The sequence below is a fragment of the Rhincodon typus genome, chromosome 16, assembly GCF_021869965.1.
Source record: "Rhincodon typus isolate 14 chromosome 16, sRhiTyp1.1, whole genome shotgun sequence".
Taxonomy (NCBI): Eukaryota; Metazoa; Chordata; class Chondrichthyes; order Orectolobiformes; family Rhincodontidae; genus Rhincodon; species Rhincodon typus.
Genome location: NC_063347.1, coordinates 42,222,949 through 42,246,823, shown reverse-complemented (window position 1 = coordinate 42,246,823; position 23,875 = coordinate 42,222,949).

Below are 23,875 nucleotides of genomic sequence, written 5' to 3'. Positions count from 1 at the left end.
TTTACAAAACCAAACCATAGGCCTTAATTTGTTGAGGCTATGCTTTTAACAAATTCTACTGTGAGTTACCTTGTCTTGCATGAGTGCAGCTGATTACATGGGCTTAGATTTTGTGGTTAACAGTGAAGGAACGGTGGTCACTGTTCAGTATACTTAGAGCTTCCAACAGAATCTATGTGGGCTTTTGAGCAATGCCTTTGGGCATACTATTGGAGATGCAGAAGACAAGCAAAGGCAAAATACTATGGGTGTGACGTGCAGTTTTAATTTTGGTTCTGACATCGACAATTCACTTCCACAGGAAACTTGGGCTGTTAGTTTTAGTCAGGAAGAAGAACATTGAAGCAAGCAAAGTTTGGAGTAATTCCGATGTTTGTGCAATCGTGGAAATTAGGCTCACTACAGATTACAGACAGGATGCTGTGACCACAGTGATGCAAAGATCTGAATGGGCTCCATTCAGTTTATCATCTCAAACTTAATTGCCAAATTATAAATTGATAAAGTGGGACTAATGGTAGTGAGGACAAACAATGAACTCCTGTAGTCATAAATTTTATCCTTGGACTTGGTTTATTATTTGCACATTTCTTAGAATTCACCAAGTTCCATAACTGCAGGAAAAGCATTGTACGTGTGTTGACCTTAAAATTCAAATTGAATTTAGCTACAAGAAGTAGATCAGCCTTACATATGATTCTATTTCTGTGACAATCACACACTGTTTGATATCTGAATATTCTCCAAGCTTTTTAATCACTATATAAGTATGTTTAAACCTTGCAGATAGATTTGAACATTAGAGTTGAACATTAGTAAATTTGCAAGCCCTGTCAATTTGTTACCATTAGGCAATATGTTTGGCTTATGCTAAACTTATTTATTAACGTTAATGCACATTTTCTTGTATTATCTACTTCCAGCCTTGCATCGCCAGAGATGGTGTCAGAGTATACAAATCGAGTTAGAACTGATACAATTGCAAATCTTCTATTGTATATTCTTGCTTTTGGGAGTATAGATCACCCAATACTCAATGTATCCACTCTACATGGTTTAATTCAAAGTGTTAGCTGTGCTTTATGGAAGTGCAACAACATTTTGGTTTGCATTCAGAAATATGTTACTGAGTAGACATTTACTTGAAGGAGTGACATTATATTTTACTACAGTTTAATGGTGGATGCAGACACTAGTAGCAGCTTGGCAGTCCACTGAAATGAGATTAGCCTGATTTTGCACTGACTGCATCATATTCTAGTTTTAAATTAATGCCAATATCATAAATATCTTAAATTAGAAATGACTTCTGCAGTTGCAGAATGGGCTGAATATGCACACAAAATTAAATTTGAGAGAACAGCTGGGAGCTGATTAAGTACTTAAATGCAAAAATATGGAACAAGCACAGACTCATAAACATGGAAAATGGAGCCTGAACAGTTGATGAAATTTTAATAATTTCTACATTCATTGGCTGCCAAAATTTGATCAGCTTTAAAGGATGAAATGGACTATTACTGGTATACACCTTACAGAATACTCTTTATGTTTTAATTGAGTATCATTCAAAGACATTGGAGATTTTTTTTGTCGGTGTTTGTGTTGTCAAATTGAAAATAATACCAATAGTACAAGTTCACGATAAGCAAATAATAATTGAATGTTCCACATTCCCAATACCCCTACGTCCCGCAATCATAAGGATGTAGTTGTTAAATATCAACATATTTTTGGCATTTGGGTGGCGTGAGCCACACCAACATTTACTGCCCATCCATAGTTGTCCTTTGGAAGGTGATGGAGAGTTATTTTAGACCTGAATCATTGCAAACTAGTGAAATCGAGGCTAGATAAGATGTAGACTAGAGATGAGGTCTCTGAATCTTGGTATAACACTGAATAAGCATTAGTAATGTATTTCCAAGTCATGATGGTGTGTGACTTTAACTGAAAGTTGAAAGTGTTAGTGTTTCTCATGCACCAGCTACTGTCATCATTCTGGATGGTGAATGTTACAAATTTGAAAGATGCTTTTGAAGGAGCCTTGGTGAGTTGTTGAGAGATTTGGAGAAAGACTGTGGAGAGTATATAACACAGTTGATTTGATAATGTCAGCTTTCCATGCCTGTCAAAATCGTAAGTTATTCTCTTGATGCGATGCTCAGTAGTTGACATATATTTCTGGGACATGTAATTCATGCTGTTGACCAAGAGAATTAATAAATCACAGCTATTTCCTGCACATATCATTTTTAGTTGGCTACTGACAGACACACTGGAGACAGCTCTAACCTTCAATGTCATCACTGGTCTTTCATTAGCCCTTAGAAACTCATTTTTAAATGACATAGTTACATATTGCTTTGGACACACACAGACTACACAGTGATAACTTGATAACTTGTATGCTTCAGATCACTCAATTCGATTGTGGTTGCATTAACGAGAAGCCCATTTTGACAAGGACGAAACAATCTGAGGGCAGGACCACTCTTGTCTAAGTTATGACTGTTTGAAAGCAGAGTGTCTGAGAGGTGGGATATCAAGCTATGAGCCTGTTGTCTAATGAAGTGTCACTATTGTGTTGTACTATTTAGTTCACAGTAGTGTCACGATATAAACCTTGTGGGAATGGTTACTTTTAAAAGTGTCAAATTAACGAAACATGTCTTGGTTAAAACAAGACTTAGAAATCAGTCCAGCTTCCTTCCTCTGCAGCTGATATCAATTTAGAATAGAATTAACTGTAAAAGCAAATTTGTGTAGGAGAGGTTTTTAAGTAAGTTAAAAATGTTGATATTGGATTTTATTGGAGGGGTGGATTGTGTGTCTGCATAGAGTAGGGGTATAGGGACAGTGGAATGCTCAATAATCCAGAAGTAGTCATTGTGTGAAAAACGTTGTCCAATAAACAACAAAGCTTGAGTAAGAGTAAGTTAGCAGTTTAAGATTGATAGATATATGAGACAAGCAAATAATAAAGGTGGCTGATAAAGCTGACAAGGATACAAATCTACAAGTAAGCCACAGTTCAATCATAATAGATGCATGAAAAAAATTAAGGTTCATGGGATTAAAACAACAGTGTCACTGCAGACATTAAAATGGTTAAAGAAAAGAAGGCAGAGTAGTATTGAATGACTATCAGACTGGAAGGAAGTACAGATCAAATGATGTTCCTCAGAGGTTAGTGTAATGCTTTTGCTTGGTAGCACATTTTAGGAAGAATGTCGAGACAGAGCCATAGAGGTTTACAGAATGGAAACAGGCCCTTCAGCCCAACTTGTCCTTGCCAGCCAGTTTTCACAATTAATCTAGACCCATTTCCCTGCATTTGGTTCATATCCTGCCATACCTATCCCATCCATGTACCTGTCCAAATGTTTCTTAATTGACAACATTGTACTCACCTCTGCCACTACCTCTGGCAGCCAGTTCCAGACACTCACCACTTTCTGTGTGAAAAAATTGTCCCTCAGACCCTTTTGTATCTCTCCCCTCTTACCTTAAACCTACATCCTCTGGCTTTAGACTTCCCTACCATGGGGAAAAGCTGTTAGCTATCGACCTCATCTATGCCTGTTATGATTTTATAGATCTCTGTAAAGGTCACTCCTCAGTCTCCTGTGCTCCAAGGAGAAAAATCCCAGCCTATCCAGCCTCTCCTTATAACTCAAACCTTTCAGTTCAGGGATCATCCTAGGAAATCTTTCATGTACTCATTCCAGTTTAATAATATCCTTTCTACAGTAGGGCAACCAGAAATGTACAGAGTACTCCAAATGTGGCCTTTCTGTTCTCAGTGCTGTGATGGATGAAAGCAAGCATGTTGAAAGCCTTCTTCATCACCCTGTCTACCTGTGATTCACTTTCAAGGGCCTATGAACCTGTACCCCTAGATCTCTTTGTTCCATAACATTTCCCAGGCCTCTGTCATTGACTGTATAAATTCTGCCCTGGTTTGACCCACCAAAATACAACACCTTGCATTTATTTAAATTAAATTTCATCTGCCATTCCTCATCTCATTGGCTCAGTTGATCAAGAGAAAATTGGAAGATCTAGGAGAAAATGCAGGAAAAAATTACTAGAATGGTACTAGAAGGAAGGCCATCAGCTCCTGGAGAGACTGGAGAAATTAGTGTTGTTCTCAAGAGAACAGAAAAGGCAGAGATGAGATTTGACAGATGTGTTAAAGCAATGAATGATTTCAATAGAGTAAATAAGGAGAAACTGTTTCCAGCAACAGGATAGTCACTAAGCAAGGGATTTAGATTGTATGCAGTTGACAATTGAACCAGAGTTGTATGAGGGAACATTTTTTACATTGACTGTTGTAATCTGGAATACATTGCTTCAAGGTGTGTTGGAACAGATTTGATAGGAGCATTCAAAAGAACTTTGGATAAATACATTGAGGGCTGCATGTTACATGGCTATGGAGAAAGAGCAAGGAACTGGCAGTCATTAGTTACCTCCTTCAAGGAGTCAGCAGGTTAGACCAGCTGAGGTTATCTCATTCCGTTCCGGATTTTTCTATGACTCTGTGATAACAAAGGAAGCAGAAGCTGAGAAGAAAAGCAAGCCTAAATATTTTATGGGAGCTGAAATATTATATTCTAGTTTGAAATGAAGCGATATAAATAAAATTGTGAAACAGCAGAGTTTGAACTGAAGTAAAATCTGTAAAATTTGAAGCATTATTATTGAATGTTCTGTGGTATTGCAAGTGGTATTGTCTGGTAACTCTACACTTCTTCATGTTTACAAAGGTACTATTGCAGTCTCAGTTGACAGTTGTCTATCCATTGCAAATTCACTATCATTAACTTGAGACAAATTTGTTATGCACCATTTTTATTTTGAACAGATGACCTGCAATGGCCATCATTTTACATGCTATACAATCTAGAAATTTTGCACTGGCCATCAGAAGTGTAGTAATTAGTGGAACACTTAGCATTTTAACACTGTTAACAAACGTGCTAATAATATTTCACTTTGAAGCCCTAATAAATGAGAAAAGTTTGTGAAAATCGGTTTTTAACTTTGCAGAATTTGAAAATATACATATAGAGATTCCGACACTTCATTCATAAATGACGATGGCACCAATCTTCTTGACTATGATTAATAGATTGGTAGGTTCTACTGTCAGGAGTTGGGAGGTTTTGTTAAGATAACCTGGCTTTAAGAGTGTTAATGTGATGCACCTCTGCACGGATGTCATTAATGCACAATTCAAACTAACCAAGTGCAGTTGTGGGACTTCATTTTTCCATTGCATGGTTGTAAAAGAGAATGCTTTAAGCTTCTATCTCAGTTGCTAAATCAGATGGGTTTAATACATTAAGCAGATAGTTTGGAATTGACAATTCTTTTTGTTTTCTCTCTCTCGTAATTTCTCCTTGATTTTTGTACCTATTTAACTCAGCGATGCTGCTCATAGAGCTGAAGTATATAGTTATTCTTGTGATAAGCTAGATAATTTAATTTATTTTTACATTGCAAATATAACTTTTAGTTTTGAAGATGTAGTTTTAAAATAATTGAATAATTACTCCATTACTAATTGATGGTATCGCTTTTCATGCAAGTACCATAAAGGTACATATACTTTTTCTATGTTTGTCCTTTTCCTTTAGGGATAGGTTACATCCGAGCACAAAATTTAAACTGATCAGCATGTGGCTTGTGATGGACAGACTGGGCCAAATCATTCTGCACTTCTTCCAGCCATATCAAATTGAGTTCTATTAACAGTTCATTGGGACAGCACGGGGCTCAGTGGTTAGCACTGCTGCCTCACAGCGCCAGGAACCCAGGTGCAAATCCAGCCCACAGGTGACTGTCTATGTGGAGTCTGCACATTCTCTCCATGTCTGCGCGGGTTTCCTCCGGGTGCTCCAGTTTCCTCCCACAGTCGAACAATGTGCAGGTTAGGTGGATTGGCCATGCTAAATTGTCCATAGAGTTCAGGGATGTGCAGGCTAGGTGGATTAGCCATGGGAAATGTAGGGTAATAGGGATAGGGTAGGGGGAGTGAGTCTGGATGGGATGCTCTTTGGAGGATCAGTGTTAACTGGATGGGCTGAATGGCCTGCTTCAACACTATAGGGATTCTATGAATCATTCGTTGAAGGAATATTGAAGTCAATTAACGATAAAGCTATGGAGAGATGAAGAGATTGTTTTCAATGAGCAGGTTGAAACACGTTGCCTGAAAAAGTGGTGAAAGCAAATACATTCATAACGTTCAAAAGTTCATGACCCTAGAAAGGAAAGCTGGTCATGGCAATTTGGGAGGCCTTTTTTAAAGGTGAGTACAGGTATGAATGCCCTCTTCCTACACCACATATGAAAATCTAGGTCTAAGATTCAACTGATAGGAAACTAGAAACACAGAAGTCTCTGCACAGATGTTACCCACAACTATTGGAGCCTTTCTGTGAGAATGCAGATCTAGGTTTGGTAACCACATGTTGACCAGCTGCTAGATAACAAACACTTCCAATAAATCTGTTGTTTAGTATGACAACAAAATAGTTCCAGGAATTCAAATAGCTGAATATGTGTGTAACATAGACAGAGATAGTAATAACTGCCAATGCTGGAGTCAGTGTGGAGCTGGAGGAAAACAGCAGGCCAGCCAGCATCAGAGGAGCAGGAAAGTTGATGTTTTGGATCAGGACCCTTCTTCAGAGATGGGGGAGGGGAAGGGAGCTCCGAAATAAAGAGAAAGAGAAGGGGTGGGGCTGGGGAAGATCGGTGGGATGGTGATAGGTGAGTGCAGGTAGGCAGCGGTGGGGATTGGTCAGTGAGGTGGAAGGAGCAGATAGGTGGGAGAGAAGATGGACAGGTTACGTCAGATCAAGGAGGCAGGGATGAGAGAGATGATTGGTCATGGGATGTGGCTGGGGTTGAGGAGATTTTAAAACTGGTAAAATCCATATTGAGACCATTGACCTGTAGGTTCCCAAGGCAGAATATGAGTTGCTGCTCCTCCAGTTTCCAGGTGGCGTCATTGTGACACTGGAGGAGGCCCAGGATGGACATGTCACCCAGGGAGTGGGAAGGGAAGTTGAAATGGTTCGCGACTGGAAGGTGTTGTCGTTTGTCGCGAACAGAGTGCAGGTGCTGTGCAAAATGGTCTCCTGAGCCTCCGCTTGGTCTCACTGATGTAGAGGAGGCCACATCGGGAGCAGCAGATGCAGTAGACCACATTGACGGATGTGCAGGTGAACCTCTGTCTGATCTGAAAGGTTTGTTTGGTTCCTTGGATGGAGGTGAGGCGGGGTGTGTAAGGGCAGGTGTAGCACTTCCTGCGGTTGCAGGGAAAAGTGCCAGGGGTGGTGGGGCTAGTGGGGAATGTGGACCAGACGAGGGAGTCGTGGAGAGAACAGCCCCTACAGAAGGCAGATAGGGGTGGGGAGGGAAATATCTCTTTGGTTGTGGGGTCGGTTTGCAGACGCAGAAGTGGCAGAGAATGATACATTGAATACGGAGGTTAGGGGGTTGATATGGGAGGACAAGGGGGATTCTGTCTTTGTTTTTGTGGCGGGGAGGGAATGTGGGGGCAGAGGTGTGGGAAACGCATGCCATAGGCTATTTTTTAACCATCTTATCTACCTGCGTTCCACCTTCAGTGATCTGTGAACTTGCACACCCAGATCCCTCTGCATATCAATATTCCTAAGGGCTCTACCATTCACTATATAATTTCTACTTGTACTTGATCTTCCAAAATGCATCACCTCACATTTGTTCACATTAAATTTCATCTGCTATTTTTCTGCCTGTGCCTCCAACTAATCTACATCCTGTATCTTCTGACAATGCTCCTCACTATCCAACACCATCAATCTTTGTAACGTCTGCAAACTTATCAATTAGACCAGGTACATTTTCCTCCAGATCATTTATGTAGACCATGAACAGCAGAGGTCCCAGCACTAATCCCTGTGGAACGCCACGAGTCACAACTCTCCATTCTGAAAAGCATCTTCCACGCCTACACTCTGTCTCCTACGACTAAGCTAGTTCTGTATCCAAGATAACAAGGTGTAGAGCTGGATGAACACAGCAGGCCAAGCAGCATCAGAGGAGCAGGAAGGCTGATGTTTCGGGCCTGGACCTTTCTTCAGAAATGGCTGAAGTTCTGTATCCATCTTATCAGCTCACCCTGAATACCATGTAACTTCACATTTTGTACAAGTCTGCCATGAGGGGCCTTTTCAAAGGCTTTACTGAAATCCATGTAGACAGCATTAATTGCTTTTCCCTCATTAATCATCTTTGTCACCTCCTCAAAAAACTTGATCAAATTAGTAAGGCACAACCTCCCCCACGCAAAACCATGCTGCCTATTGCTAATAAATTCATTTGTTTCTAAATGCATATAGATCTTGTCCCTGAGAATCTTTTCCAATAATTTCCCTACTACTGACATGAGGCTCACAGGCCTATAATTTCCTGGATTATCCCTGTTACCCTTTTTAAACAATGCGACAACATTGGCTATTCTCCATTCCTCTAGGACCTCACCTGTGGCCAAACAGGATACAAAGATATCTGTCAATGCTCCAGCAATTTGTTCTCTTGCCTACCTCAATATTCTGGGATAGATCCCATCAGGACCTGGGAACTTATCTACCTTAGTACTTTTTAAGATGCACAACAGCTTTTTCTTTTTAATAGCAACTTGGTTTAGAGATTAGACACTCCCTTCCCTGAGATTATCCTCCACCAATTGCTTCTCTTTGGTGAATACTGACACTAAGTACTCATTTAGGACCTCACCTACCTCTTTTGGCTCCACACATAGATTCTTTCCCTTGTCCTTGAGTGAGCCAATTTCGCTGGCTACCCTCTTGCTTTCTATATGTTTATAAAAAGCTTTGGGATTCTCCTCAACCCTGTTTGCTAATGGCTTTTCATGGCCCCTTTTAGCCCTTCTAATTCCTTGTTTAAGTTCTTTCTTACCTTCCTTATATACTTCAAGGACTTTGTGTTTTCCCATCCTCCTAGGCCTTATATATGCTTCCTTTATCTTTCTGACCAAGGTCGACACATCCCTGGTTATCCAAGGTTCAGGTAATTTGCCATACCTATCCTTCATCCTCGCAGGAACGTGCTGCTCCTGAACACTTATCAACTGCCGTTTGAAATACTCCCACATGTCGATTGTGGATTTATCCTTAAACAGCCATCTCCAATCAACATTCTCCAGTTCCTGCCTAATATTGTTGTAGTTCACCTTCACCCAAGGACTGTTGTTATCCCTACCCATGAACATCTTAAAACTCACAGTAATATGGGCATTAATCTTGAAATGCTTCCCCACTAAAACTTCACTCACCTAGCCAGGCTCATTCCCCAAAACCAGGTCCAGTATAACTCCTTCGCTGGTTGGATTGTTTACATACTGTATCAAGAAACCCTCCTGAATGGTCCTTACAAATTCTGCCCCACCCAGACCCCTGGCACAAAATGAATCCCATTCAATATAGGGGAATTTAAAATCACCCACCACAACAACACTGTTCTTTTTACATCTTTCAAAAATCTGTCTACATATTCTCTCCTCTATCCCCCACTGGCTGTTAGGGAGCCTGTAGTATACCCCCAGCATTGAGTTTTCACCTTTCCTATTCCTGAGTTCTACCCATACTGCCTTGCTGTATCCTCCGTCAGTGCAGCTATGAGATATCCCTTTACCAGTAATACATCTCCCCCACTCCTTTTACATTCCTTTCTATCGCACCTGAAACTTTTAAATCCTGAGACATTCAGCTGTCAGTCCTGTCCCTCTTTCAGCCAAGTCTCTGTAATCGCAATAATGCCATAGTTCCAAGTTCTAACCAATGCTCTGAGTTCATCTACCTTGCCTAATATACTTCTCGCATTGAAACACATGCATTTTAGATCACCTCCCCTGCTCTTTTCAGCAGAAATTCTCTGCCTGTTCTTGTTCTTTGTCATGTTTGCCTTGGTTTCTACCTGTCCCTCAATTTCTGCATCTACTGCCCCACTTCTCTGGTTTCCATCCCCCTGCCGCACTAGTTTAAACCCTCCCCAACCACTCTACCAAGTCCTGCCCCCCCTCCGTCACCCCCGGACATCAGTCCTGGTCCTGCCCAATGTAACTCGTCCAGTTTGTATACGTCCCACCTCCCCCAAGAACCGGTCCCAATGCCACATGAATCTGAAACCCTCCCCCCTCCACACCATCTTTTCATAAGACCATAAGACATAGCAGCAGAAATTAGGCCATTTGATCTAACGAGTCTGCTCTGCCATTCAATCATGGCTGATAAGTTCCTCAACCCCATTCTCCCACTTTCTCCCCGTAACCCTTAATTCCCTTATTAATCAAGAACCTATCTATCTCAGTCTTAAATGTACTCAATGACCTGGCCTCCACAGCCTTCTGTGGCAGTGAATTCCATAGATTCACCACTATCTGGCTGAAGAAGTTTCTCCTTATCTCCGTTCTAATAGGTCTTCCCTTTACTCTAAGGCTTTGCCCTCGGGTCCTAGACTCTCCTACCAATGGAAGCATCTTCCCAACATCCATTTTGTCCAGGCCATTCAGTATTCTGAAAGTTTCAATTAGATCCCCCCTCATCCGTCTAAACTCCAATGAGTATAGACCAAGAGTGTGTTCCCACAGCTATGTGTTCATCCTAAATATGCTGCTGTGTCTACTTTGACTAGCTTGTGGCACTGGTAGTAATCCTGAGATAATTACATTTGAGGTCCTACATTTCAACTTTTTTTCTAGTTCTCTATACTCTGTTTTTAGGACTGTATCCTTTTTTTTAAACCTACGTCATTAGTACCAACATGTACCACGACCACTGGCTGTTCACCTTCCCTTTCCAGAACATGCAGGACCCTAGCACCAGGGAGCTGACACACCATCCTGGACTCTTGTTTGCGGCCACAGAAACGCCTATCTATTCCCCTTATGTTTGAATCCCACATAACTATAGCATTTCTATGCCTATTTCTCTCTCCCTCTGTAGCAGAGCTAACCATGGTGCCATGAATTTGGCTGCTGCTGTTATCCCCGAGAGGCCATTCCCCTTAACAGTATCCAAAATGGTATATCTGTTTTGCAGGGGAATAGCCACAGGAGATTCCTGCACTGCCTGCCTAAGCCTCCTGCTCTGCCTGGTGGTCACCCATTCCCTTCCTGCCTGTGGACTCTGAGACTGCAGTGTGACCACCTCTCTGTACGTGCTATGCACAATACTCTGCGCCTCGCGAATGCTCCACCGTGTCCCCAGACACCGTTCCAACTCTGAAACTCGGGCTTCCAGGAGCTGCAGCTGGAAACATGTCTTGCACACATGCAGGTCCCAGGCACTGGAAACAAGCCCGGCTTCCCATATCAAGCAAGAGGAGCAGACTATAATTTGGAGCTCTCCACCATGTCTTGCCCCTTTAAGTTAATTAATGCTTACAATGTCAAATATGAAGCAATTAGCTCAATATAATAATTAAATCTAAAGCCTATCTATTGTTTTATCCATTTCTTATCATGCTTTTAAGAATAATGTAAAATTACAGCAAGCCAGAAAGCACCATTCACAATGTGTTGCCACACAATTCAAGTCTAGAAAAGAGGAGTTCGCACCCAGCTTCACCAAAAGGGAGATCTTGATTGACAGGTTGGTGGAAAAGAGAGCTGTCCTTTACTCTCAGGACTAGCAGAGGAGACCATGACACAAGTCTCTGCCACTCTGATCTGAAGTTGCCTCCCAGTTAAGTGCAGTATCAGTGACTAGGAAGAACAGACAGCAATAAAAGAAGAATGTTAATGGCCTTTTACACCTTCTGTCAGCTCACACTCACTCTATCTTTGCTATTGTGCCCAACTCCCATCAAGGCTCATGATCTACCACTCTCACTATTGGAAGCAATATCTTCCCTCATTCACTCTTATCCATCCCAACCCATAAGACCATAAAATATAGGAGCAGAATCAGACCATTTTGCCCATCAAGTCTGCTCTGCCATTTAATCATGGCTGATATGTTTCTCAACCCCATTCTCATGCCTTCTCCCATAACCCTTGATCCCCTTACTAATCAAGAACCTATCTATCTCTGTTTTGAATACACTCAATGACTTGGCCTCTGCAGCACTCTGTGGCAAGGAGTTCCATAGATGCACCTCCCGCTGGCTGAAAAAATTCCTCCTCAGTTCTAAAGGCTTGTCCCTTCACCTTGAGGCTGTGCCCCCAGATCCCAGTCACTCCTATTAGTGGAAGCTTTATTTCCATGCCCAATCTATCCATGCCTCTCAATATTCTGGAAGTTTCAATGAGATCCCCCTTCATCGTTCTAAACTCCATAACATGAGATGCAGAGTCCTCAACCGCTCATGCCTATGTCAAGACCTTCATCACTGGAAACATTTTTGTAATCCTCCTCTGGACCCCCTGAAATGCCAGCACATCTTTCCTTAGAGATGGGGCTTAAAACTGCTCATAATATTCCAAATGCGGTCTGACCAGAGTTTATACTTAGTTTATTCTTAGCATACATCTCTGCTCTTGTATTCTAGCCCTCTTGAAATGAATGGAAACATTGCATTTTCCTTTCTAACTGCCAACTGAACGTGCATGTTAACCTTAAGAGAATCCTGAAGTAGAACTCCCAAGTCCCTTTATACTTCAGATTTCCAAAGCTTTTCCTGATTTGGAAATAATCTATGCATCTATTCTTCCTACCAAAGTACAAAACCTCACACTTTCCCACATTGCTTTCCATCTGCCACTTCTTTGCCCACTTTCCTAGCCTGATCAAATCCTTCTGCAGCCTCACTGCTTCTTCAACTCTACCTGTCCATCCACCTATCTTTATGTCATCTGCCAACTTAGCAACAATGCCCTTAGTTCCTTCATCTACATCGTTAAAATATAATGTGATTAGTTGTGATCCCAATACTGATCCCTGCGGAACACCACTGGTCAGCAGCTGCCATCCTGAAAAAGACCTCTTTGTCTCTACTATCACTGGCCTTCTGCCAGTCAGCCAATCCTCTATCCATGCCAGCATCTTGTCCCGAATACCACAGCCTCCTGTGTAGTATCTTGTCAAAAGCCTTCTTGAAATCCAAATAGATTCCGTCTGCTGGCTCTCCTTTGCCTCACCTGCTCATTACCTCCTCAAAGAATCCTAACGGATTTGTCAGGCATGATGTCCTCTTGATGAAGCCATTATAACTCAACCCTACTTTATCATGCAATCCAAAGTACCTGATTCTTGATCCTTTGCATTTCACCTAGCAGCACCATAGATCCACAGTAGTTTCCCTGGCCCCACACTTATCCCTGGAACATCTGGATAACAAAGACATCTAGGTCAGGCTCCTACTTATTGATTACAGCTCCACCTTCAACACCATAATTCCAAACTAACTCACCTCTAAACTCCAAGACCTAAGTCTCGGCTCCCCCTCTGTAACTGGATCCTCAACTTCCTGACCTTTCAATTGCAATCAGTAAGAATAAACGACAACACCATAATCATTAATGCCAGTGTCCTGCAAAGCTGCATACTCAGCTCCCTACTATACTGTTTATACACTCATGACTGTGTGGCCAAATTCCACCCCAACTCCATTTATACATTTGCTGATGACACCACCATAATAGATCATATCTCAAATAATGACAAGACAGAGTACAGGAAAGAGATTGAGTGCTCAGTGGCATGGTGTAAAGCCAACAATCTCTCCATCAATGTCAGCAAAATGAAGGAGTTGGTCATTGACTTCAGGAAGCAGAGTTGAGGACATGCCCCTGTCTGCATCAATGGTGCTGAGGTGGAGATGGTGGAGAGCGTCAAGCTCCTAGGAATGATGTTCACCAACAATCTGTCCACCTACATTGACGTGACGGTCAAGATGGCACATCAATGTCTCTACTTCCTCAGGAGGCTAAGGAAATTGGGCACGTTCACAAATTCTCTTATTATTTTTTGTAGATGCACCATAGGAAGCAACCTGTCTGGATGCATCACAGTGCGGTATGTGCTTTTCCCAAGACTGTAAGAAACTACAGAGAGTCAAGAACACAGTCCAGTACATCATGCAAACCAGCCTTCCATCCATTGACTCCATCTATACTTCCCGCTGCCTCAGGAAAGCAACCAGCATAATCATATACATAACCCCTCCCACCCCAGTTATGATCTCTTTCATTCTCCTCCGTCAGGCAAAAGATATAAAAGTTTTAATATACATACAAACTTCTTCCCCACTGCTATAAGACTTTTGAATGGACCTCTCAAATATTAACTTTGATCTCTCTCTCTCGGCACCTTTTCTGTGGCTGTAACATTGTATTCTGTACTCTGTTCTACTGCCCTGATGCACTTTGTAGGTTATGATCTGCCTGTCAAGCATGCAACACAACACTTTTCACTGTATCTCGGTACATGTGACAGCAATAAATCAAACTCAAACTCATACACTTTTCTGAAGAAGGGTCTCGGCCCGAAACATCAGCTTTCCTGCTCCTCTGATGCTGTTTGGCCTGCTGTGTTCATCCAGCTCTACACCGTGTTATCTCAAACTTATACACTGCAGTCTCAGCCTTAATACTAAACTCTAAAATCTTACCAATGGCCTATAGGTTGCTGGGGTGTTACATTAACCATTTTCCAGGCGTCTGAGACTCCCCCTGACTCCAGTTATTCCTGAAAGATCACCACCAATGTCTCTACAATCTCCTGAGCTATCTCCATTAGAACTCTGGGGTGTAGTCATCCAGTCCGGGTGATTTATCCACCTTAAGACCTTTCAGTTTGCCCAGCACCTTCTCCTTAGTGATTGTCACTATACTCATCTCTAACCCCTGACTCTTTTGAAGGTCTGATTTATTGCTGGTGTCTTTCACTGTGAAAACTGATGCAAAGTACCTATTCAATTCCTCTGCCATTTCTTTGTTCCCTATTACTACATCTGCAGCCTCATTTTCCACTGGTCCAATGTCCAGTCTTGTCTTTTAGATATCTAAAAATACCTCTTACAGTCTTCTTTTATATTACCAGCAAGCATACTCTCATATTTCATCTTCGGCCCCTTTATTACATTTTTAGTTATTCCTTGCTGATTTTTAAAGGCGTCTCAATCCTCTGGCTTCCTACATTCTATGCCTTTCCTTTGCTTTTATGCTGTCTCAGATTTCCCTTGTTCATTCATGGTTACCTTGTCCTCTCCTTATTGCATTTCTTCTCCTTTGAGTTGAATTTCTGCTGTGCCTTCTGAATTACCCCTAGAAACACCTGCCATTGCAGGTCCACCATCTTCTCTGCTAGGCTAATCTTCCAAGGGCTCTGTCCAGTTCCTCCCTCACGTCTTTGTAATGAACTAGTCAATTATAATACTGTTACATCTGATTCCATCTTCTCCCTCTAAAACTGAAGGGCAAATTTTATCTTATTATGGTCACGAGGAGCTCCTTCACCTTAAGCTCCCTTAATTTCTCTGGTGGGCTCTACCACAAGTTGCTCCAAAAAATATTTTATAGGCGTACTACAAATTCCTTCTTTTGAGATCCGCTGCCAACCTAATTTTCCTAGTCCACCTGCATATTGAAGTCCCCCAATGATTATTGTAATAGTGACAAAAACAAAATTGCTGGAAAAGCTCAGCAGGTCTGGCAGCATCTGTGAAGGAAAAAACAGAGTTAACGTTTCGGGTCCGGTGACCCTTCCTCAGAACTGGTTATTGTAATAGTGTCTTGCTTACATGATTTTTTTATCTCCTGATTAATTTCCTTACTCACATCTTGCTACTGCCAGGAGGCCTGTATACAACTCCCATCAGGGTCTTCTTTCCTTTGTGATTCCTTACCTGTACCCACAGAGATTCTGCGCTTTCTAATCCTATAACACTTGTTTTCGATTTAATTTCATTTCTTACTCCTAGGGCCTTTGCCCATCTGCCTGTCCTTTCGATTCGATGTGTATCCTTGGATACTTAGTTCCCAGCCCTAATCCACCTGCAGCCACATCTCTGACACCCACCCATCATCCCTGCCAATTTCAATCTACGCTACCAGCTCATTCACCTTGTCTTAGATACTGTGTGCAACCCTCAGTCCTGCATTGACTGCCCCCACCCCTACTCAGAGTTGTCCCAAATAGAATATTACCTGGATCTCTGGATTATTACTTCAGCGGCAATACGACTAGGCCGTTAGATTACCCAGACTACTAACTCTACAGGTTCCCTGTGCTTCCCAAACCCTCACCTGGACACTTCACCACCTTTCCTCGACCTAAACCTACAGAACCATCTGTGCCAGCCCACTCAATCCTTGCCTTTATCTTATTGCAGGAGAAAATGGCCCACAAAAGAACAGAGAGGGCCATGAAATTTGCTGGGATGCCTGACAATCATCTCTTCGCTGTAACTCCCCCTCAAAAGCCGAGGGGATCCATACCTTAGCAGGAATGGACTGTTAATCCAGAGACCCAGATAATGTTCTGGGGAACCCGGGTTCGAATCCGGCCACGGCACATGGTGGAATTTGAATTCAATAAAATATCTGGAATTAAGAATCAAATGATGACCATAAATCCATTGTTGATTGTTGGAAAAACCTATCAGGTTCACTAATGTCCTTTAGGGAAGTCAACTGCCATCCTTACCTGGTCTGACCTACATGTGACTTCAGACCCACAGCAATGTAGTTGACTCATAACTGCCCTCTGAGCAATTAGGGTTGGGCAAAAAATGCTGCCTAGCCAGTGATGCCCTCATCCCGTTAATGAATAGAAAAAAAAACGGACTGTGAATGCTCCAGTGGTGATGCTGAGACCTCCAGCAACAAGGAAGGGACGTTGACAAGTACTGTGCTGATCTCCTATTACCGGGACTGTGAATGTATTCTTAACATGCCCAAACTTCTACCCTCATTTCTCAACTCATTTTCTCTCGTCTGCTGTAAGCACCAGTTGCACCTGTGTAGTCTCTGTCTGATATTGGAACGTGAAAAGAAAATCTTCATAGGCGCCATGGGTGAAATTTGAATGTAAGTACATTATCATATTTTTAAACATTCTTCCTCATCAACCATGTGAATGACATTCATTTTAACTGCAGCTACAAGAATAGAGAGGGTAGCCATCCTTTGCACCAACGTGATATTCTAAGCCTGTCTGAAAGATAGCTATTTGTTCTGTAGTGCCCATTCCAGCATGAAACTTTGTCACGATTGAATGATGGAGCACCAGATGAAGTCAAGCCTTCTGTCAATTTGTAAACTTACCTTTTATTAAATAAATGAACTACATAAAAAGATCAAAGTGTTAAGCTGCACTTGCATTGGAAATATAAAGGTGATGCAGCATCAAAACCTTTACAGCCAGTGAACAATATCTTCACACATCTTGGAATGTGTTTGTGAATTGTGGAACTAAAGTGAACTTTAAAGCTTGCCCGACAGTACCTGTGCTTCGCAGCCATTACTACGATTAATTTGTAATTTTGAAAGAGATGGTCAAGATTGCTCATGATCAGGATTTCTTGTTGAGATGTTGGGGAAGGCTGGTCAAGATGGAGGCTCAGATGAACAAGTGGTAAGCTGAAGCCACAAGGCACACACTCAAACCTTCACGTTGGGAATTGTCACCATCTTTCTTCTCTCCACTGACTGGTAAAATAGTAAGCTGCACATAAATAAAGTGGAAGTAGGTAATTATGAGATGTCGATGCATGCATTAAGGCCTCTCATCGCTTCGCAGTAATTTGCTCGTCTCCCCATTTAAACTTCTGGTCGAGAATCGGACTTCTTTTCTTGATGTTGAAAATCTAATTTTTCTGATCTATTTCTCCAACTGACTTGCCATTGTCCAGGAGCTGGGGAATTCTACCCTAAGATTTTCCAACCATTTTGTGAGAATGGAAGCAGGCATCTGCTTGAGTGCCTCAATCACTTCTGATTATGTTAAGAAGGCTTTGCGCTGCTTCAGGAAGATTAGCACTCTGATGGAGCTGATTGCAGAACTTTTAGGTTTTTCTATGTAATGTGGCAAGAAGACAAATGGATTGTGCGCCACATGCTGACATTGTTCTTAATAGAAATCATCAGGACAAATCCTGAGAGAATTGTGTTTTACAGTTATTGATTTGTGGCAAAACCTCAGGCAACAGTCATTTATTTTGTTATAAGTGTTTGAAATTAAATACACCTATCTTTCACAGAGCTTGTAAATGCCAGTGCAGACTTTATCTAGTAAGTAGGTTTAATGTGATTGTCAAAGGGAAAGACAGTGACAATAAGAAATCCTTGACCATCTTTTCACCTCTTGGCATTTGCATGATAGAAAGCCCATTGATACTGAATTCTGTGAGTTCAACTGTTCTATTTTACTGTGTTCTTGAAAGGAAGAGAGAGGTGCAGTTATATAGCACTTTTCAAAGCATGGTTGTAAATTTACGGACTGCTGTTTATCATGTCTTCAGCTGAAGAGCTGCAAACGCCCAAGAAACATTGCCAAAGTGGTGCTTGTTTTAATTTTCTGAGGTTTCTGTGGCTTTTCTGCTGAAGTTATGCAAATGGTACATTACTTTGGAAAACTCACCCTCTCACTGTATTTCAGCAAGGTAAACTGTAAATACTGGATAAATTGACAGTTGAGAGTTTAATGTATTAGCGTTAATGTTGTTTTCCACAAAGTTTTGAAGCAATCAGTTCATCTGTTTAAGCATGAAAAGCAGTCATTATTAGAAAGCCTTTGACTATTTTGTGTGTGTGAATGGAAATATGTAAGGCAGTAGTAGGCTGATCTCTGATTGGCATGCTGCAATTTAATGGTTGTTAAACTATTAATTGTCTCAGCCAGAGACCTCTGATCTCACCTTGCAGAAAGTCCTGCCTCAGATAGCTGCTGGCCAATCAAACAGTGGCATGTCTCCAGTCCTACCAGTGCCATCAGGATTGATGGTAGATATTGGGAGTATAGACAGTCCTCAATGCCAAAGAGACCCAGGTAAGGCTGGGGTTTCATTAGGGCCTGGCAGGTAGACCCCAAAGTGAGGAATGTGAGGAGAGAGCTGAGATCAGAAAGCACACAAAAGGAGTGACCTCTGTTGTGCTTAGGGAGCTCATTGATAATGAATTCTGTGAGTTCAGCTGCTCTATTTTACTGTGTTCTCGAAAGGAAGAAAGAGGTGCAGTTAGATATGGGGTGGGGGGAAGTGCCTTAGCATGCAAAAATGGCCTTGCCATGTGGCATTGATACCTCCTCCTAGTAAACATGGCACTGTGTGTCACGCGTTTAAGAATTTTAAAAATTAATGGCCCAAATTTTCCAATGATCTGATGATCATTTTTTCAGTGGAGATGCGAGATGCGCGTGTGGAATCTCCATCGTAACAGTCAATGAAAGAGTTGCCTGGGAATTTGAAGATTCTGCTGAGCAATGTCCTTCCACCTGGACCCCTCCGAAAGTCTCCTTTTAGAAAAGAAGGTTCTGCTGCAGATAAATAAATAGTTACTCAAGACAAATCAGACAATTAAAAACCTTTTTCCCTAGCTTATCTTACAGTGCCCCAACTTCACCTCTTCTGAGATTTACACCCTGCATCACCAACCCTGATCCAACACCAGGCAGCTGTCCACCATGACCTGACTCATTTTCCACTGCTGGCAGACATGACATCCCTCTTCTGCTGCTGCTAAACTCAAAACTAGCCCCCACTCCTAACGCGACCTCCCCTGCTCCAGACCCAATATCTTCCCGCAACCTGCCCTAAATACCCATCATTTACCTGCCTGTCCTCTTGCCACCTTGCATCCTGAGACTACAGTTGCCTAAGCCCTTTCCTCTACCCACTTGACACCCTATGCACCTGGCACTCTACCCACCAAGTTCACTTAACAGCTATCAAAGTGGCAATCTGTGATTCTAGACCTTTACATTCCAGAATCCAGCAGTTGACTGCTGTGAAAATTATATTTGTTAGGTATTTGTTTGATACATGTTCAATATTTGCAGATATTGCATAAGAAATAATTTAATTGTTTCTCAGGCTTGGTTTTTGAAAAATAGGACTTTAGTACAGAATTTTCCCAGCTCTTGAGCAGAATGGACAATGAACAAATATGGGAAAATACATTGAGAATGAAAGGTTCCGGTTTGAATATTCCCATTTTTTGGCTAAGTGTCAATTCAGGGAGTTTCATGGAGGGCTTCAATCTGTGAACCCTGATGAGGCTTCCCAGTCAATTCTCCACTGCTCACCTCATTCAGTATACCCTCTGCCTCCATAGCAGTGCTTTTGAAAGATCATGCAGTCAGCAGAGGTGCAAGTGGTTGCCAGTGTCAGGACCTTCCTATGATCATGCTGCAGATACCATATTTAATCCCTAAATGCGCATCATTGCAAATGCTACTAGCTAATAATTGCCTTCAGTGTAACAAATCAGAAAATGCTGGAAAAACATCTGATGCGGCAGCACCTATGGAGAGAGAAACAGAGTTAACGTTTTGAGTCCATATAACTTTTCTTCAGATCCGATAGGGGTTGGAAAATGATTGTTGTCATCCTCTTGACAAAGATGGAGAAGAAGCATGGGGAACAGATGGTGTGCAGGCCCAGTGCAAAAGACAAATGAGTTACCAATTGTGGTGAAAGAGCAACAGAGATGTAAAATATTTATAAATTAAGAAGAAAAAAATGGGCCCCGTCTGCAGAGAGCAAAATAAACAAGACATATATAAGTTGAGCCTGTGGTGGGACAGAGAAGAATGTAGGAAAAATGGAGGGCGGTCACTCTGCTCTGAAATTGGGGAAGCACTGGAGCAGAAAATTAGGTGTTGTGCTTCATTGGAATATTATAGCAGGTCCAAGACACTGCCCTTGGTGTGTTGCTCTGCAATTGCAAAGGACATGGCTGAGAGAGGCATGTTGGTGCACAGCTGGAGATTTTGGAGGGCACGGTGGTGGAGAGGAGGAATGTCTTCTTTCCACAGGGCCAGGAGGAGACCACAGCTCCAGTTGCCAATCTGGTCTGTAGTAGCCACCCATGTCAATGCAGTGTCCAAACTCTGGAGGAATACAAACCATTGGCCCAAGAAGGTTAATGACCTTCTTGTCGCACAAGGGAAAATGCTACCTCTCTCTCACTCCAATTTCACCACTGTACCTCCTCCCCAGCATCCCATTCCATCAGAACAACCAAATCCCTTTCTCCAAAGCAAGGTGTCGACTTCCATTTCGGTGACATTGCATTCACAAAAATGATGGAGTAGTAGACTATGAAGGCCAGTTTCTGGCTTGTAGCATTTGGAGTGATGTGTGGTTTCATTTAAATAAAGCCCACCATTGTGGCACAAGGTTCTGTCAGTGGTGAGCACTTCTGCCTGTACTGCTGCAAGATTGAATAGTACGGGTACCTTAGAGTCCGAATGCATAATGTTTGAAGTGAGCTGAAGATTGCGTGAGAAAAGTTATTGTGGGCCATGGAGGGAAGACCTTCTTGAAACTGTGTTAATAATAACAGCCAAATAATGGTAAAATGCAGCCCTTAATCCGATTAATTAGTGCAAATTTGACACTTTTACAGCAGTTTTATAACTAATATTGAAACTTCATGGTAAATTCACTTATTTGTTTTCAGCAGGGGAAGAATTTAGAAGAAATAGAATGAGCATTGGTACTACAAATTAAACATTATAGGTCTACAGAATACACAATGAGACAAAATCAGATGGAAAAAGTATGTGAGTAGATAGAACATGGCAGATGAGATTTAACATTGACAGATGGAGTGCTTACAAAGGAATAGGTAGCTTGTACATTCTATAAATGTTGAAATATTGAAGGGTGAAGCCCAAAGACATCTATAAGTCAACAAAGCCAATAAAATGTTGGTGCACAGCCAAAACAGAAGTCTCAGGTAAATGGCATTAAGCCATAATTCTGGTTGGATAGCTGAAGCAGATACAATGAGCTGAATGGTCTCCATCTGTGTTGTAATACCCTTGTGGAAGAAAAAGTCTTGAGTTATATGACTCATTTTGCCCACTCACTTAACCTATCTTTATATTTCTGCAGGCTCCGTGTCATCCTCACCACAGGCTTTCACACTTATTTTTGTATCATCCACAAACTTTACTATCATACATTCACTTCCTTCATCCAAGTTATTAATATATGTTATAAATAATTGTGACTCCAGCACTGGTCCCTGTGGCATTCCCCTTGTTACAAACTGCCACCCTGAAAGTCCCTCACTTATTCCAACTTTCTGTCTTCTATTAGTGAGCCAATCCTCTATCCATGCTGCGATACAACCTCCAACACAATTGGTTCTTATCTTATTAAACAGTCGAATGTATGGTAGCTTATAAAATACCGTGTGTAGATCTAAATGCATTACACTATTGCTTCTCCTGTATCGATCTGCTTGTTACCTCCTCAAAAGAATTGTAGACAATTTGTTAGGATTCATCTCACCTTTTGTAAAGCCATGCTGACTTTGCTTAATTGTATTAAACATTTCTAAATGCTCTGCTCTTTTATATTTTATTATAGATTCTAAAATTTTCCCAATAACAATTACTAAGCTAACCAGCCTATAGTTCTCTGCTATTTTTTCTTCTCTCTCTCTCCTTTCCCTTGTAAATAAAAGAGTAATACTGGCAGTTTTCCAATCCTCTCGACTTTTCCAGAATCTAAGAATTCTTGGAAGATTCCACTAGTTCTGTAGCCAATTCCTTTAATACCATCGTCAGGTCCAGGGGACTTATCATTCCGTAATCCAACCATTTTTCTAGCACTTTGGTCTAGTGATAGTTGTTGTATGTATATATGTCCTCCCTCCTTTTAAACCTTGAATATTTAGGCATTTTGGAATACTGTTAATGTCTTCCACTGTGGAAACTGATGTAAAGTATTTATTGAACTCCTCTGGCATTCAGAATGCTGCTTCTCAGTCTTCCTTCTCCAGGTGCTTTCACCAGAAGGCACAGGGAGACTGGTGCATACTTAATGGTCTTGACTTATTCATTAAAAGTCACAGCTTAGAGCAACTGGAAATGTGAAATAAACTGGATATCTTTGGGTTTGAGGTATGTCTTTATTGCAGAGAAAAGAAACAGCTGCTGCCTTTGTAGAGATCCTGATCACTTTTCAAACAAATATCCCCCTTCCCATCCCTAAGCTGTTCAGCTACTGACAGTCAAGCACAAAGTTATTGGCAGGAAGAAGTTATAAAGGAAGAAGACCTTTATCATTGATGACCAGCCAATAATTCACAGACTAGTCACCTTCCTGTTACCATTCATATATGCCCCTTGGGTTCATCCCATCTGGAAACTGGACTTCCACTACTGCTTAAACAAGCAGCTGTGTAAACAGAACTTACATTGTGTCTCAGGTTATTTGCTTTCCTAAGTGTGCAACAAAATGTCAACAATAATTGGTTTTTAAATCAGTTCATTTCCCATTTCAGTGCACAAGCAGAAATACAAAAAATAGGAAGATAGAAAGACTATCAAAGTTTTCATACTTTGAAACTCAGAATTCATAAGAGATAGAAGTTTTGTTGGAATTGTTCATGCAATTCTGCCAGATTTCTTACAATTTAAAACAAAATTAACTTTGTAGAAAATTATTCAAATTGTGCAGAAATAGAAAGCAGAATGACACTGGGACAGATTCTGAGAATTGAAGAATAACCATTCCTTAGAAGAGCTTTATAAGATATGGACACTTCAAAGAATAAGAAATACAGCACATGTTCAGAGTTAGTATCAATGCTGTAGAATAATATGGTCTCACAGGTACAGCTAGGCATGATGAAGAAATGCAATATTTGTAAAACTGTAGGTCACTTCCAGAT